The sequence below is a fragment of the Sorex fumeus genome, unplaced genomic scaffold, assembly GCF_029834395.1.
Source record: "Sorex fumeus unplaced genomic scaffold, SorFum_2.1 ptg000045l, whole genome shotgun sequence".
In the NCBI taxonomy this organism is placed as follows: domain Eukaryota; kingdom Metazoa; phylum Chordata; class Mammalia; order Eulipotyphla; family Soricidae; genus Sorex; species Sorex fumeus.
Window position 1 is genome coordinate 14,550,698 of NW_026606102.1, and position 15,658 is coordinate 14,566,355.

A 15,658-nucleotide genomic window follows, 5' to 3' on the forward strand; every position below is an offset into this window, starting at 1 on the left:
ATAAAGACAAACTTTAGTAGGGAGAATTGAGACAAATTTGTTTTGTTTCTGTTTCGTGGGCCAGCGATGTTCAGGGATAACTCCTGGCTCTGCACTGAGGAATCACTCCTGGTGGTGCTTGGAAACCAAGCATCCATATAGGATGCTGGGGCTTGAACCCAGATCAGCTGCATTCAAGGCAATTTCCTTACTTCTGCACTATCTCTTCAGCCCCAGGGAATTAAAAAAAAAATTAAGGGGCCAGAGAGATGGTACAGTGGTTAGTGCATTTGCCTTGCATACAAATGACCAGGGTTTGATCCCCAGCATCCCATATGGCCCCCAAGCACTAACAGAAGTAATTCCTAACTGCAGACCCAGGAATAACCTCCAAGCGTAACCTCTGAGCATCACCGGGTGTGGCCCAATAAAACAAAACAAAACAAAATAGTAATAGTAAAATGAGAAGACAAAGTTCTCAGCTCTTGGCATTGAGTATGGCACTCACTTCAGGACACTTATGGTTACCCTCTACTTGATTAAAAAAAGGTTTGCTTATTGGAACCCAAGCACAAAAAAATTGTAAATATATAAAAAAAATAAAAGGTTTGCTTACTCCTAGCTTGCTGAGGAATTTTATATATTTTTAATAATGAATTAACATTTTATTTATATTGAATGTCTATGTCTGATTAAGTGGGGTTTATTTCTATATCCATACTGATTTTTATTGCAATCTTTTTCTTATTAATGCAGATATTTAAGCATTATCTATAACATAATAATGTTTTCTTTCTGTTTGTTTTTTGGGGTCAATACCTAGTGGTGACCAGAGGTTTCTCCTGGCTCTGCACTCAGGCAGTGCTTGGAGAACTATAAAGGATGGCGAGGATGAATCCGGGTCAGCTGCATGCAAGGCAAACACCCTACCCACTCTTCTATTGCTCCAGCCCCTCTCATACTTTCTTGTGCTTTGCTGACAGCCTGTGCCCTTGTTTCTTTGAATTCAACATCCTCAACACGGTATCACTTGGGGCTGGAATGATGGTACAGTGGGAAGGATCTTGCTCTGCATGTGGCTGACCTGGGTTTGATCCTTGGCATCCCAGATAGTCCCCCGGGGCCCACCAGGGATGATCCCTGAGCATAGAGCCAGGAGTCAGCCCTGAGCACCACTGAGTTTGGCCACAAAACAAAACAAAAATTAAACCTAGTGTCGCCAAAGTCATTCTTTGAGAATTTGCACCCGATTGGTGCTGGGTGAGACTTCTGTGTTCCTCTTTTTACTTTCTGAATTAGGTGGACTTTTACGTATCTTCCCCAGGGGTTTTGCTGTGCTCCTGCTGTGCTAAGGGTGAATCTTTGTAGTTAGCCCCTCTGGGACTGTATTTTGTTTGTTTTTGAGCCATGCACTCCCAGCTCTGTGGTTGGGGGCTACTCCCAGAGGCGCTCAGTACACCATGCAGTTCCAGTCATCAAATCTGGGCTTCTTACATGCAAAACCTGTACTCAGCCAGTTGAACTATAAAGAATTTCTGAAATGAATATGTGCTCCTCAAAATATTGAGTGCCATTGGTATAAGTGAGCCAAGAAACAAATAAATGCTCCTAGTAGGAGGAAAGTGAAAGGTCGGAGGTGTCAATTGTTGCACGGGTATTTTCCTGTTAGATTGATGATGAGATGGAGGAATGTTGAACATTGGAATGGCAGAGACAAGAATGTTGGTGGGATGGGATGTTCCCCACCCCCTCCCCCTCACCCAGTGGAATGAGCAGGCAAGCATGTGGTGTGCTGAAACATTCCTGGACTAGAATAACAGTATGTTCTGGAATATTCGTTAACTGATTCCTAGAATTCCTCCTTCCAGGTGTCTGGCACCCCCTTTGCTTAGGGTCAGCCCTTTATCAGATTCAACCTCTAAATCCTTCACTTCTAACTCAGTGCTCAGTAAGAGTCCAGGAAAGCTCCTGCTGTTACCAAGAGCCTCCTGCTTTCAGGCACCTGGCTGCCCAACAGGCTGAGTTTGTCACTGTGTTTGTCACTCAGATTCCAATTCTTTCTGACCCTGACCTCTCTCCGGGACCTTGCAGACTCAGGTGAGTCTCCTTCCGTGTCCTCAATGCCCAGTGTTATATGGCATCTTGTGTGTGCCCTGGCCAAGTTCCTGCCTGAGAGATATGCGAAGGATCTCTCAAAGCTGGGGTTCAGACTGGGGACATTACGCTGAAGGCAACTAGAATCTCTAGATTTGGTCAGATCAGGAAAAATAGTATCTGTATTTTTATAGTCAGAGTTGTAACTCTCCCTTTTACATTTATGATTATTATCTGAGTTTTCTTTTTTTCTTAGTGATCAGGGTTTATCAATGAATACTCTACATATTTTTTTCTTTTTTGGGTCATATATGACTCTGCTTGGGGGACCATGATGTCCCAGGAATTGAACCCAGGGTTTCACAAATATAAGGCAAGTATTCTACTACTAAGAAAAGCCTCTGCTCACCTCCCACCCCCAAAGTTTTCATTATTTCCTTCCTTCTGCTTATTTTATTTTTACTTGTTTAAGTGACTGTTTGCATTTTGAGACTTTTCTTATTCACTGGTATAGGCCTGTGTAGCAGTTAATTTCCCTTTTAATACAGCTTTTGGGTGTCAGGATGGCCGAGTGGTCTAAGGTGCCAGACTTAAAACTGCTTTTGCTGCATCCATTAAACGCTCAAGGGAGGAAGCTGAGGCCACTCAGGAAAGGCCACACTTGGATGGGGCTCATCCTGAAATAAGATCGGTACTGGATCTGAAAGGAGCTGACACCATGAGTGACCCGAGTTCTGTGAGCCTGAAGATGGGTCCTGGCAGCCAAGAGAACTTCAGCCGCCACCTGTCCCCTGGGGTGAGCAGCCGTGGCTGGCATGATGGTGCCAGTGGCTCCTCCTTTGAGGAGGTGGACCCGGAGGATGAGGGACCTCTGGGGGAGCCAAGGCTGAGTCCCGAGGCCAAGCCCCAGAGTGGCCAAGTGGCGCTGGACATCCAGTACTCCGAAAGGATGAGGAGTAACCCTTGGCCCACTCCCTCCCATGGTGCACTTGCAATGGAACTAAGGCAACTCTCCTGCCATCTTCCTCCTCCACCACCCTGGCCTGGACTGGGCTGGGGCTCCCAGAGGGACCTGACTTCTGCCACTCCAGGACTCTAGCTAAGCCTTCTCCTGGTTGCCCTCTGGGCTCCCTGGGCCAAAGAGCCAGACACCCTGCACTCAGCCATGGGGCTGCCACCCTGTTAAATCTTTATCAGATTCACATTGGAGCTTCCAGGAACCAGAATAAAGCAAATAATTTTCTTTTTTTTTCTTTTTTTCGTTTTAGGCCACACCTGGCAATGCACAGGAGTTACTCCTGGCTCTGCACTCAGGAATTACTCCTGGCGGTGTTCAGGGGACTATATGGGATGCTGGGAATCGAACCTGGGTCAGTCAGGTGCAAGGCAAATGCCTTGCCTGCTGTGCTATTACTCCTGCCCCACAAGTGATTTTATTTAAAAAATCAATAAATAATAAAATAAATTTAATTTTTAATTAAAAAATTTAAAAAATAGGAGAGATGCAAAAAATAAAAAAATAAAAATGACCAGGATCAGGGGAAGCCCACACCAGGGTGGTCTGGGAAAGCATTGGGGTTTCAGGATCAGAAGACCTAGGTCCAAAGGTCAAGTCCAGGAGTTGAGAGAGGATGGAGACAGATGTCTCTCAGCCTAGAGTTTAGATTGGGATTTGCGAGAGGAGCTGGGCTGAGGACTGAGTTCCTGAATGTTCTCTCCTCCCTTTCTCCATTCTTCCCTTGCTATCTCTTGCTGAGGCCTCTCTGTGGCAGACCTGTCCATACCGGTACTAACAGTCTGGAAGGAGGAGACAGATACATGGTCAGTGACACCCCAGTGTGGCCAGCACGTGACATGGAGAGGTTCCAGGGACTGTGGGAGGCCAGAGTAAGTCCCAACTCATTATGGAAGTAAACAAATTTCTAGTGCTGGAGAGATATTAGAGAGGCTCAAGCATTTGTCTTGCGTGTGGTTCCAGCTATGGCAATGGTATGAATTCTGGCACTGCATATGATTTCCCAGCCACTGCCAGGGGTGACCCCTCACACAGATTCAGAAGTGGCCCTGTAGGGCCAGAGGTTAGTACAGCTGGTTGGGAGTTTGCTGACCTGAGTTTGATCACTGGCAAGCATATGGTCCCCTGAGCACTGCCAGGAGTGGTTCCTAAGTGCAGAGCCAGGAGCAATCCCTGAGCACCGTTGGGTGTGACCCACAAAGCCAAAAAAAAAGAAGTGGCCCTGAGTACCACCATGATTTTGTTTTCTTTTTGGGTCACACCTGGTGATGCTAGGGGTCACTCGTGGCTCTGCATTCAGGAATCATTCCTGGCAGTGCTCAAGGGACCATAAGTCCATAAGTGATGCTAGGAATTGAACCCGGGTTGGCTGCGTGCAAAGCAAACACCCTCCCCACTGTGCTATTGCTCCAGCCCCACACCATTATGATTTATCTTCCCCCCACCCCAGTCCCCAGTTTCTTTTAAAAATATTTTTATCATTTTATTTTTATAAAGTATTTCACAATATTTGATTACATTTAATATTTGAACAGCAATCCTACCACCATTAAACCTCCCCACCACCACTATCACTGTCCTCCCGTTGTTCATTGATTTGCTCGAGCAAGCGGGCCCAGTAACGTCTCCATTGTGACAATCGTTATTGTGTCTGGCATATCGAATATGTCACGGGGAGCTTGCCAGGCTTTGCCATGTGGGCGAGATACTCTAGGTAGCTTGCTGGGCTCTTTGAGAGGGGTGGAGGAATCGAACCTGGCTCAGCCGGGCTGGCAGCTTGCAATGCAAACACCCTACCCGTGGTGCTATCACGCCAGCCCCCCCCCCCCACACACACACCATATTTTGGATATTTTCATCCTGAACCCCAACCCCTGTCCCAAAGCAGAACTGAATTGTATTTTATATTATTTGTTATGGGCTGGAGTGATAGCACAGTGGGTAGGGCGTTGGCCTTGCACGCAGCCAACATGGCTGACCCGAGTTCGATTCCTCCGCCCCTCTCGGAGAGCCCGGCAAGCTACCGAGAGTATCCCGCCCGCACAGCAGAGCCTGGCAAGCCACCCGTGAAGTATTGATATGCCAAACACAGTAACAACAAGTCTCATGATGGAGACGTTACTGGACCCGCTCGAGCAAATCGATGAACAATGGGAGGACAGTGACAGTGACAGTGATTATTTGTTATGAATAAACTGCTGAAAATGCTGAAAAAAAATTTCCTTAGAGGGGAGTGTGTGAAGATTGTTGTATTTCACCCACTGGCCATTAAGCACCTCATAAGAGATTACTAATCTATTGTTAAGGTTTGAGCCTCGTGTGCATATATATATTTGTTAAAGTATATTTCCCTCTAAGTTTGGTTGCCTTCTACTTTAAACCCCATCAAATGTGGTGTGCTACTCTTGGAGTACAAACGGTGTGAAGTATGAGATGTTGTGCTGCCGCGTTCACGGTCCAGGAGTAGGTTTACTTGTGGGTAAGGCTCAGCCCCAGCCTGTGGATAGCGGCTGTGAGCATGGTAGAGGTTGAGTTCTGGAGGTTTTCAGCTTCCAGGGCTGGGTCTTTGGGAGGGCATCACCCACCCCCTTGGGGTACCCCGAATGAAACAGCCTGGTGCTGTGTCGAGCGGCATGGCTATGGCCAGTCTTTCTATTCTCTCTTCTGAGAGAGAAGCGCAATGAGTCTCTGGATCATGTCCGTTGATGAGATTATCTGGCGCCAGCCAGAGGTGGCTTGTGGGTGTGACTGCCAAGTTGCCGAAAATAAAGCGACATAGGGGGAGGGAGGCCCCAGTTTCTTAGAGAAATGCTGTCCGTGACCTCTGTGGGAAGGCTGTCCCCAGACCTAGGCACTTGGAAACTCCCCAGAGTCCAAGCATGGGTCTCAGAACACAGTGCTAAATATCACAGACTGTCCAATTCTTTGGGCCACACAGTTTGATTTCTCTTGGTCTAATCTAATAGCCTTTGGCTCCTTGCCTCACCAACTCCAATGACCTATACCTTTGTCTGTTGCAATCAGGTCCAACTAGGAACAGAAAATTGGCTCCTAAGGTTTGGAGAGATTTCCTGATTACAGAAATCAGGGTTTTCTGAAAGTGCAAATGCCACATCCCTCTCAGTCATCCTGCTGTGGTGTCTTTCTGTGAATCAACACCTTAGCCAGGTTCTCACCTGAGCAGCGGTGGACCCAGACACCCATGCTGTCCAGCTCAGTTTCTTCATTTATTTAGCTCAGGGAACATAGGTTTACATTACTGAGTTTCAGGAGTGCTTTTCCCTACTTCTTTAAAAAGAAGTTGTCATGGGGGTATGGTGCTGCCAGCAGGTCAATCTGTACCTGTGAGGCGAGTGCATCAGCAGCCTGATGGTACCGTCAGACTTTCAGATGCCCCAAAATTGCTGCTATGCCTTTGGCCAGACCCCAAAAACTTGGGGCAAAGTTTACCAAGAAAGTAAACGGCCAAAAGTTAGGTATGTGGGAAACATACCCACAAACCACCTCTGGCTCAGCTATATAATTGGAGGCATGGCCTCTCTGGTTCCTGATCGAACTGCTTAACGGCCATGATCCCAGAGACTCAGAAACGAATCTCGGAACCCATTTTTTGGCAGAAATGCGTCCTGTTCCTGCAGTAGTTTACTGGTGCTGGGCCACTCCAGGTGGGAATAGGTTTCATGCGTTGGCCTGTGCTCACTGGCGGCCTGGTGACCGCCATCCTCCAGAGGCCATTGGACAGTCAGGTTTGGGCCTGCAGTGACGAGACACGCGGGGCCTCACCAGATGGGAGTATAACCGGCCCTTTCCTCCCCATCCCAATGAGACCCCGAGTCACCACCTACAAATGGCCTCTCTGGCTCCTGATCAAGCTGATTAACGGCCATGATCCCAGAGACTCAGAAACAAATCTCGAAACCCAGTGGCTTTTGGCAGAAATGCATCTGGACTGCATACAAGGTGGCCACCGCCTCAGAGCTTATTGGAAAGGGTACGAGCTGGCAGTGACGGGGCAACTTCAGTCTCATGAGAAGCAGGGGTGGTACCAGCACGTCCTTCACACCCTACCAAGGTCACGAGTTGCACCCCATGAGCGGCTCTCCAACTCGGCCATAACACCAGATGCACAAAAACTAATTTCGTAATTATCTGACTCTTTGCAGAAATCCAAAATCATTATATGATTCTCATAACCAGCTATAGAAAACAAAGTATTTCACAGTGCCTTTTCAGCAATTCTGATTGTTGGGGGGGAAATTCTAAACAATAATGGTGCATCTTTTGTCGAAATAATGAATGTAATCAACGTAGAGAAGAGTTAAGTAGAAATCACCTGCCTCACAGGCATTGGGAAGGGGTGGGAGGGGGGTATATTGGGGTTCTTGGTGGTGAAAAATGAATACTGGTGAAGGGAAAGGTGTTTGGTCATTGTATGACCGAGACTTAAACCTGAAAGCTTAGTAACTTTTCCCACAGTGATTCAATAAATAAATATAAGAAGAAAAATAAATAAATAAAATTATGAAAAAAAAAAGTGAAGTGGAGTTCATGCCCAATTCAATCAGCTAATCAGTGACTGAATAAATAGCAGTACTCCTACACACACACACCAAAAAAGTTGTCATTTGGGGCCAGAGTGATAGATAGTACAGCCGGTAGAGCTCTTGCCTTACACACAGTTGACTGGGATTTGATCCCCAGCGTCCCATATGGTTCCTCAAGAACTGCTAGGAGTAATTCCTAAGTAGAGTCAGGAGTAATCCCTGAGCACTGCTGCATGTGGTCTAAAAACAAACAAACAAAAGTAGTTGTCACATCTACCTACCTGCAAAGTGCTGAAGCCCTCTCCCACCATTTGTGAACCTCACTCTGCTTATTGTGCCCCAAATCTTCCTGCTGTGGCAACCTCACACCTGTGGCTTGAATCTAAAGGCTGATTTTCTTTCTTTTTTTTTTCTTTTGGGTCACACCCTGGAATGCACAGGGGTTACTCCTGGCTCATGGACTCAGGAATTACTCCTGGCTGTGCTGGGGGGCGGGGGGGGGGGGGCGGGCGGACCATATGGGATGCTGGGAATTGAATGCAACCGCTCGATTTGCTCGAGCGGGCCCAGTAACGTCTCCATTGGAGACTTTGTTGTTACTGTGTCTGGCATATCAAATACTCTCGGTAGCTTGCCGGGCTCTCCGAGAGGGGCAGAGGAATCGAACTCGGGTTGGCCATGTTGGCTGTGTGCAAGGCAGACGCCCTACCCGCTGTGCTATCGCCCTACCACATGCAAGACAAATGCCTTACCCGCTGTGCTATCACTCCAGCCCCTGATTTTCTTTTTGTTGTTGTTGACTTGCTTTTGGTCTTAGGGCTGTGCTCAGGGCTATTCCTGGCTCTGTACTCAGGGCTAACTCTTGGCTGTGCTCCAGCTGTGTGGGGTGCAGGAATTGGACTCTGTCAGCCATGCTGTGCTATCTCTCAAATCTCCAAGCCTGGTGTTTGATTGATTTTACCACTTCCCTTGGTTAGTTTGTGTATATACTGTATGAGTGAGATCATATCCTTTTTGTCTTTCAAATCAGTGATTTTGGATATTATTGTTTATTTTGGGATAACCCCTACTTGTGCTCAGATCTTACTTCTGGCTTTGTACTCAGGGATCACTCCTGGTAGTATCTGGGGGACCAGATACAATGTCAGGGATTGAACAGGGGTCTGCCTGTACAGGTAAATGCCGTAAGCCTTTACTACCACTTCAGTCCTCAAATGAGTATTTTTCAGTTACTTCTCCTTTAAAATGAGCTCCCTAATGGTGTGGGGGAGTATTCTCTAGGCTGGATGCAAGAGAACTGTACTCAAAGCTTAGCCAGAGGCTTCACAGACAGTCCTGTGTGAACTTGGGCAGGACACTTCACTAGACCTCAGTTTTCCCATTTGTGAAAGGGGCACAGGATAAGACTATTGTTAAGCCTCTCCTTTCCTTGACATTCTGTGTCTGGGTTGAATCCTAAATGTCCTGTTTCTACGTGAAACAGAGGCTGGATGGTAGTGTGAACTCTAGAGGAGGGAGACTCAGATATGATTTGATGTCTGACTTGCTTTGTGAGAATGGGATGTTCGCAAACTACTCTAAGACCCAATTTTTCTTTTTGACCTTAAAAAAATTATTATGGAGATGATAACATCTACACAGAGAGAGACAAATCAACTAAGCTCCTGAAATTTCACAAAATTATTAATCAATAAATTTTCAATTTTTTCCCCAAAAGCTATATATTTTGAGCCCTGGTTTTCTCCTTTAGCAGTCAGAGATAATGTCTGCCCCCACAGAATTTTGTGAGACTCCACTGAGTGAAATTTTGGTGGTGGTGTGGGGGGGGTTGGTGTGTGTGTGGGGGGTTGATGCTAAGATATGGTGAGGATTCTAGTGGCCATAATCTGTCTGCCTAAGAGTCAGGTTCTTAGGATATTTTACAATTGTGCTTGTTAACAGGAAGTTTGGCGCCAGTTCCAGAGTCACAGGGAATGTGAACAGGTCTCCACCCGCCCCCCGCCCCCCCACACACACCCTGCTGACATTCCTAGTGAGAGCCACTGTCAAGAGGGAAAAGGAATTAGTGCCCTTGATGATATTTATTTGTTTCTTCCGTTTGGGCGACCAGTAAATAAACCTTTCTGGACCTCAGTTTCAATCTGGAAAGTGTGATACAATCGGACTCAGGACCGCCAAAGGCTTGTCTGGACACAGGCTGCTTCCGGCTGCCCAGCATCCTAAATCTTTGCCTAGTCACAGGATTTCCGGGCTATATGGAAGTTGAAGAAGACAGAAACTCTTCTTTGAGCCCTGAGGGGACCTGAACTTGGGCAAATTGGTGACCCCTTTAGGCCTTGAGCCTGGTGAGAGTTAGGTTCAGTGGAAACTGTCAGCGGTGACTTTAGCGAGGCTGGAGTGGAAGTCCAGCAGTGAGGTGGTGAGCAGAGGGCTGTGTGGCCGCCTTCAGAGCTGCTTAGCTGTCTCAGATTCATTTGCTATGTTTATTTTGGTTATTGTTGTTTTGTTTATTTTGGGAACTCACCCAGTGGTGCTCAAGGCCTATTTTCAGATCTGTCTTCAGGGGTTGCTTCTAATCGTGCTCAGAGATCACGTGGTACCTGGGATCAGACCTTGACCTCCCCTGTGCAATGCACACACTTGGCCCCTTGAGAGTCTCTCCATTCCCCTTTGAAAGAAAATTATTCTCCCTGCCCTTCAGTGTTATTGTCGTTGTGATGACTAAGGGTCACATACACACCTGACACGTAATTGAGGCATGTGCTGGGGGTTGCACTGCTTTGGTAATGATGCTCAGTGTATGCTCCCCAGGGGGTGCTCTCTTTAGTTGTGGTGCTCACATACATTCTGGTTGTAGTGCTCTCCCAGGGTCTCACTTCCTGGCTGTGGTGTTTGCACATCAAAGGATGTGGTGCTAACTGGATGTCACACCCCTTTAATTGTGCTCACACGTACCAGTCTGTGGTGTGTCTGTAAATCACTTACAGCACGGGAATCCCAGACTTAAACTGCAGAGCTGCCAGTCTTTATGTATAGAGCATGTGACAGCACTAGGAATTGAACTCTTGACCTTACACTTGTAAGGCCTGTGTTCCAAGCTACTGAACTGTTTTGCTAAGCCTTGCCCTGAATCTCGAGCAGGCCTCCAGGCTCCTTATCATTTCAGTAAGTCATCGATAGCCTGCTAATTAAAACCTTTTGCTTCGGTTTTGCCAGAATTGGTTTCAGGATTGGAGCAATAGTTTAGCAGGTAGGATGGTTGCCTTACATGTGGCTGACCTGGATTCTATTCCTGATACCACATATGGTCCCTTGAGCACTACCAGGAGATCCCTGAGTGTAGAGCCAGAAGTAAGCCCTGAGTACAACCAGGTGTTGCCCCCCTCAAAAAAAAAAAGCCAGAAATGGTTTCAATTATTTGCAATTGAGAATCTTAACTGGTACAGAGTAACCCATATAATATGCCAGATATAGTGTCCAGAAGATAGTAAGCACTAATCACCCCCAAAAACTACACACACTTACAAGGTTCTGGGAAGTAAGATAACCTACCCAAGGTCACTCAGCCAGGTAGTGGTTCTAGTATAGAGCTAAAAGCAAACACCTTAGTGGTATGCTGTATTGAGCTCTCACTTTACATCACAACACATTATTATTAACCAATTTCTTGTTGATAATCTACTTCAAAAGCTCCCAAACAATTCCACGGAGGTCCACGGGTCAGACTCTTTCTTTAGACAAAGAGCTGTCATGAATCTAAGTAAACAGCAGTGGCTTGGGACCAAGATCCCAGGTCTACATCCTGGGCTCGTCCACACACGTGAGCTCATATGCACATGTGGCTGCTTCTAGAAGAAGCTTTGTCTGTGGTCACAAATACCTGCGGGATGAGCCACCTGAGGTGAGTCAGCAGCTGTCTGGGAGGCCACCAGGCAGGGAACATCATGTACCAGAGCCTGCAGGAAGCAGTGCTCCAGCAGCCGCCAAGCTGTTTGGGAGGAGTGGGGGCGGGGGTGTTTGTGGTGTTCGCTGGGAGAAGACAGGTGAAATCATCCTAAATTGGGGCCTCCTCTGCTGGGCCTACTAATCAAGAAGTTTCGGTGCCCGCAGTGTTGGCAAAGTGGCTTAATTGGACCTAATGGAAGAAAATGTGTGATGCATATGGATGACGCAGGCAATGAGGCCCCCAGAAATCTGGCTGGAAGAAGCGGGACGAGCTGAAGGCACGTCTGGTAATGATGGGGCCCTGGGTGAGCTCAGCGGCGGCAGCAGTGACAGCTGTTTCTTCCCATGGGCTGAGGACCCTCCTGGAGACCTGGGTTCACCTTGGCTTGCCCTTTTTGAAAAACTTAACATTTTTGTTTGTTGAATTGAAGCTGGGTGGAGAGCATGTAAGGCAAGCGCCTTATCCATGTGCTTTTGCTCAGGCCCCTTGACCTGCCTTTATTTATTTATTTGTTTATTTATTTTTGCTTTTTGGGTCACACCTGATGATGCACAGGGGTTACTCCTGGCTCTGCACTCAGGAGTTACTCCTGGCGGTGCTCAGGGGACAATATGGGATGCTGGGAATCGAACCCGGGTTGACCGCGTGGAAGGCAAACGCCCTACCCGCTGTGCTATCTCTCCAGCCCCTTGACCTGCCTTTAGACCTAACCTTTCCACCTGCACAGAGAAAGTCACAGTCCCATGGGTCAAGGGTTGGAGCAGGGCTCAGGATTCTAGAATCATGGACCTTCACAGCTCTTATGTTAATCCATGAAAACTTGAGAAGTTAATGTGTCCCATTGGAGACCCTGGGGAAAATGTTCGAGCACTTTCTCCAACCTTTATTTTATAACAATGGCCTCTATTAAGCACACCTTGCAAAGTACTCTGGCCCCTTGCAACTAAGGTGGATGGATCAGTGTCAGTTTGGTTGGATCACCTGAGGGAGTTCCAAGAGAGCTGATGGGGATGGGAACCCAGACCTGCAGCATGCATTGGAGTTTCCACTTGCCAAGGTTTTGATATCTTTGTCTTCTGTCTTGTTTGTTTTTGGGGCCAAATCAGCTGTGCTCAGGGCTTACTCCTTTTTTTTTTTTAATTTTGTTGAATCACTGTGAGATAGTTACAAGCTTTCATGTTTGGGTTACAATCACACAATGATCAGACACCCATTCCTCCACCAGCGCACATTCCCTACCACCAATATCCCCGTATAACCCCCCCTTCCCAACCTCCCCCTGCCTCCATGGCAGACATAATTCCCCATAATCTCTCTCTACTTTGGGGCATTATGGTTTGCAATACAGGCACAGAGAAGAGTGGTGCTCAGGGATTACTCCTGCCTCTGCATTCAGGGATCCCTTCTGGTGGTGCTCAGGGAACCATATGGAGTGCCACAGATGAAACTGAGAGGTTATCATGTTTGGTCCTTTATCCACTTTCTGCACACATCTCCCATCCTGACTGATTCCTCCAGCCATCTTTTTCTTAGGGATCCCTTCTCTATTCCAGCTGCCTTCTCCCCTTTGCTCAGGAGGCAGGCTTCCAGCTATGGAGCAATCTATCTGTCCCATGTATCTACTATCCTTAGGAGTCAGTCTCATGTTATGTTGTTTTATACTCCCCACTTTTTTCTGTGTCTGTCCCTCTCTTTCTGACTCATTTCACTTTCAGGGCTTACTTCTTGCTCTGTGCTCAGGGATCATTCCTGGCAGTGGCTGCAGGGAACATACCAGGTGCCGGGGATTGAACTTGGGGACTGCCATGTGCAAGGCAAGTGCCTTCCATGCTGTGCTATGGCTCTGGCCCCTACATTTTTGTCTTCTAGAATCACAGAAACGCTTTTACTTTCTGGGTTGAAAGCGTCCAAAACCTTGGTTGTTGGTTCTGTGGCTTCTGCCTGCTCCTAGACCATCTTTCTTAATGGAATCTGGCAGATTGCAAGCCTCAGAATAAAATGAGATGATCTTTGTTTCACAAGTCTCATTAGGGCAGGTACATTCTGCGATTGCTTTTTTAGTAGGTTTTATCATCCCTCACTCTCTTCAGTTCACAAAGGGCTTAACTAACACCTCCGAGAATAGATTTAAAGCCTCTGATGTAAAGCCTGAACTTCAAGTCACTGCAGGTTTAGTCAGAACATGTTCTGATTTTCTTTGAATAAAAAAGTTAAACTACCCAAAGTGCAAAAAAAGCAGGAAATAAGGAGAAAATGAGCTTCCCTGGAAAAGAGCTTGGCAGGCCACGGAAACGTGGCTGTGGTCACCCCCAGGTGTGGGGCGGGGGCGTCTGGGCTTGGAACTCTGCCAGGGCCCGCCCCGCGGGTCCGACCCCGGCTCTTCTCTGGATCTCGATTTCTGGTGGGGATGAGGATTCCCACCGCGAGCGAGTTGGGGGAGTTTATTAGCCCTGGGGGAGACTGCACGCACCAGAGCCGGAGCTGCGATGCATGGGGGGAGGGGTGCGGGGCGCTGCGAGGGGCTCCCGGTGTCCATGGCAACGCTCTGCAGCCGGAAGGGAGGGCGGGGCTCGGGAACCCGCGCTGGAGACGTAGAGAAATGAAGGTTTCTCAAGCCAGCTCCCGCTTCCTCCCAGGAGAAAGGCCCCTCGCGGCGGGGCGTCCTGCAGAAGAGACCCTTGCCCCTTGCAAGAGTGAGCGCAAGGCCCGGGAAGAGGCCCGGAGCGGCCAGTAAGTCGCTGGCGAGGCAGCTTGTGAGCGCAGCGCTCTTTCCTGGACCCAGTTTCTCCCAGCCTTGCTTTTTCCAGCTGTGTAATGAGCCGGTTGGGAGGAGCGAGTCTTTGGGGGCTGTCGGTGTGCAGCGATGGGGTTAACACACTCAGGTGGTGAAGAGAGACTGAGCGGGGTTCCTGAGATTCGGGGAGCATGTGTCTGATTGATCTGGAGGGCCCCCCAGGCCAGTGAGCAGGGAGGCACAGTGGTAGCAGCACACCGGGTATCTGCCTGCCGCTCATGCCCTGAGCCTCACTCAGGTCGCGGATGAGGGTCGCGGATGAGTTCTCCTCCTGTAGGAGAGGCCAGGTTCCACTGCCACTCAGTGGGGGCAGTCCATTGACAGAAAACAAGCCTCAGTAACCACAAGACAGCGGGCTGGAAGACGTGGGACTCACCTAGAAAACCTTTTTGTGGGGGATGGGCAGGGCCACACTCAGTGATGCTCAGGGATTACTCCTGCCTCTGCATTCAGGAATCCCTCCTGGAGGTGCTCAGGGAACCATATGGAGTGCCAGGGACGGAACCCGGGTCTCCTGTATGCAAGGCAAACGCCCTCCCCACTGTACTATCCGCCCTGGTCCCTGACCTAGAGGAAAACTTTGGCTGGCACACCAGGAAAGTGCTTCTGTGGGAAAAGAACGGGAAGCTCCTGATTACACAGAACATGCTACAGGCTGGTGAGTACCAGGGTGGTAAATATGCTCCTTTGTTGGCCCTAAGTTTGATCTCTGGCACTGCATGCCCCCAGGCCAAGCACCCCCAGCACTCCTGGGCCTGAACAGCACCACATCACCAGGTATGAGACAGTAAGTCCATAAGATGCACTGGGGGTTCCCAGGAATAGCCCCGGAGCCTCCTGAGCACGACTAGGGAGGCCTTCCGTTCTCCCCCTCGAAATTCTGTCTGATCCTCCACTATTTGCTCCTATGTTTCTTCTCTGTAAAAGTAAAAAAGAAAATTTTAATAAAGCGTTCCACCTGCCTCACCATCTTCCTTATATAGATTTTTTGGGGGGGTAAGGTGGGGGAGGATGAGATAAGGGAAACTGGAACATTCTTTACATTTTCAACAGCCCGTGGCCAGAGAAGAACACTGGTTTCAATTTTGGGTTCAGCTCTTAACTCCTTTTGTACCAGTTTCAAATCCCCCTGCCCTGTCAGTTGCTCATGCCTACAATCTTGTTGACAAAACAAGGTTGACTCAGATCTGGCTGTTTCCTACTAAATGGGGTACATTGTGGGAGATGGACTAGAACAAACTGGCTTGTTGGGAAATAGTTCTCTGAAGATAAAATCTTCCTGCCAT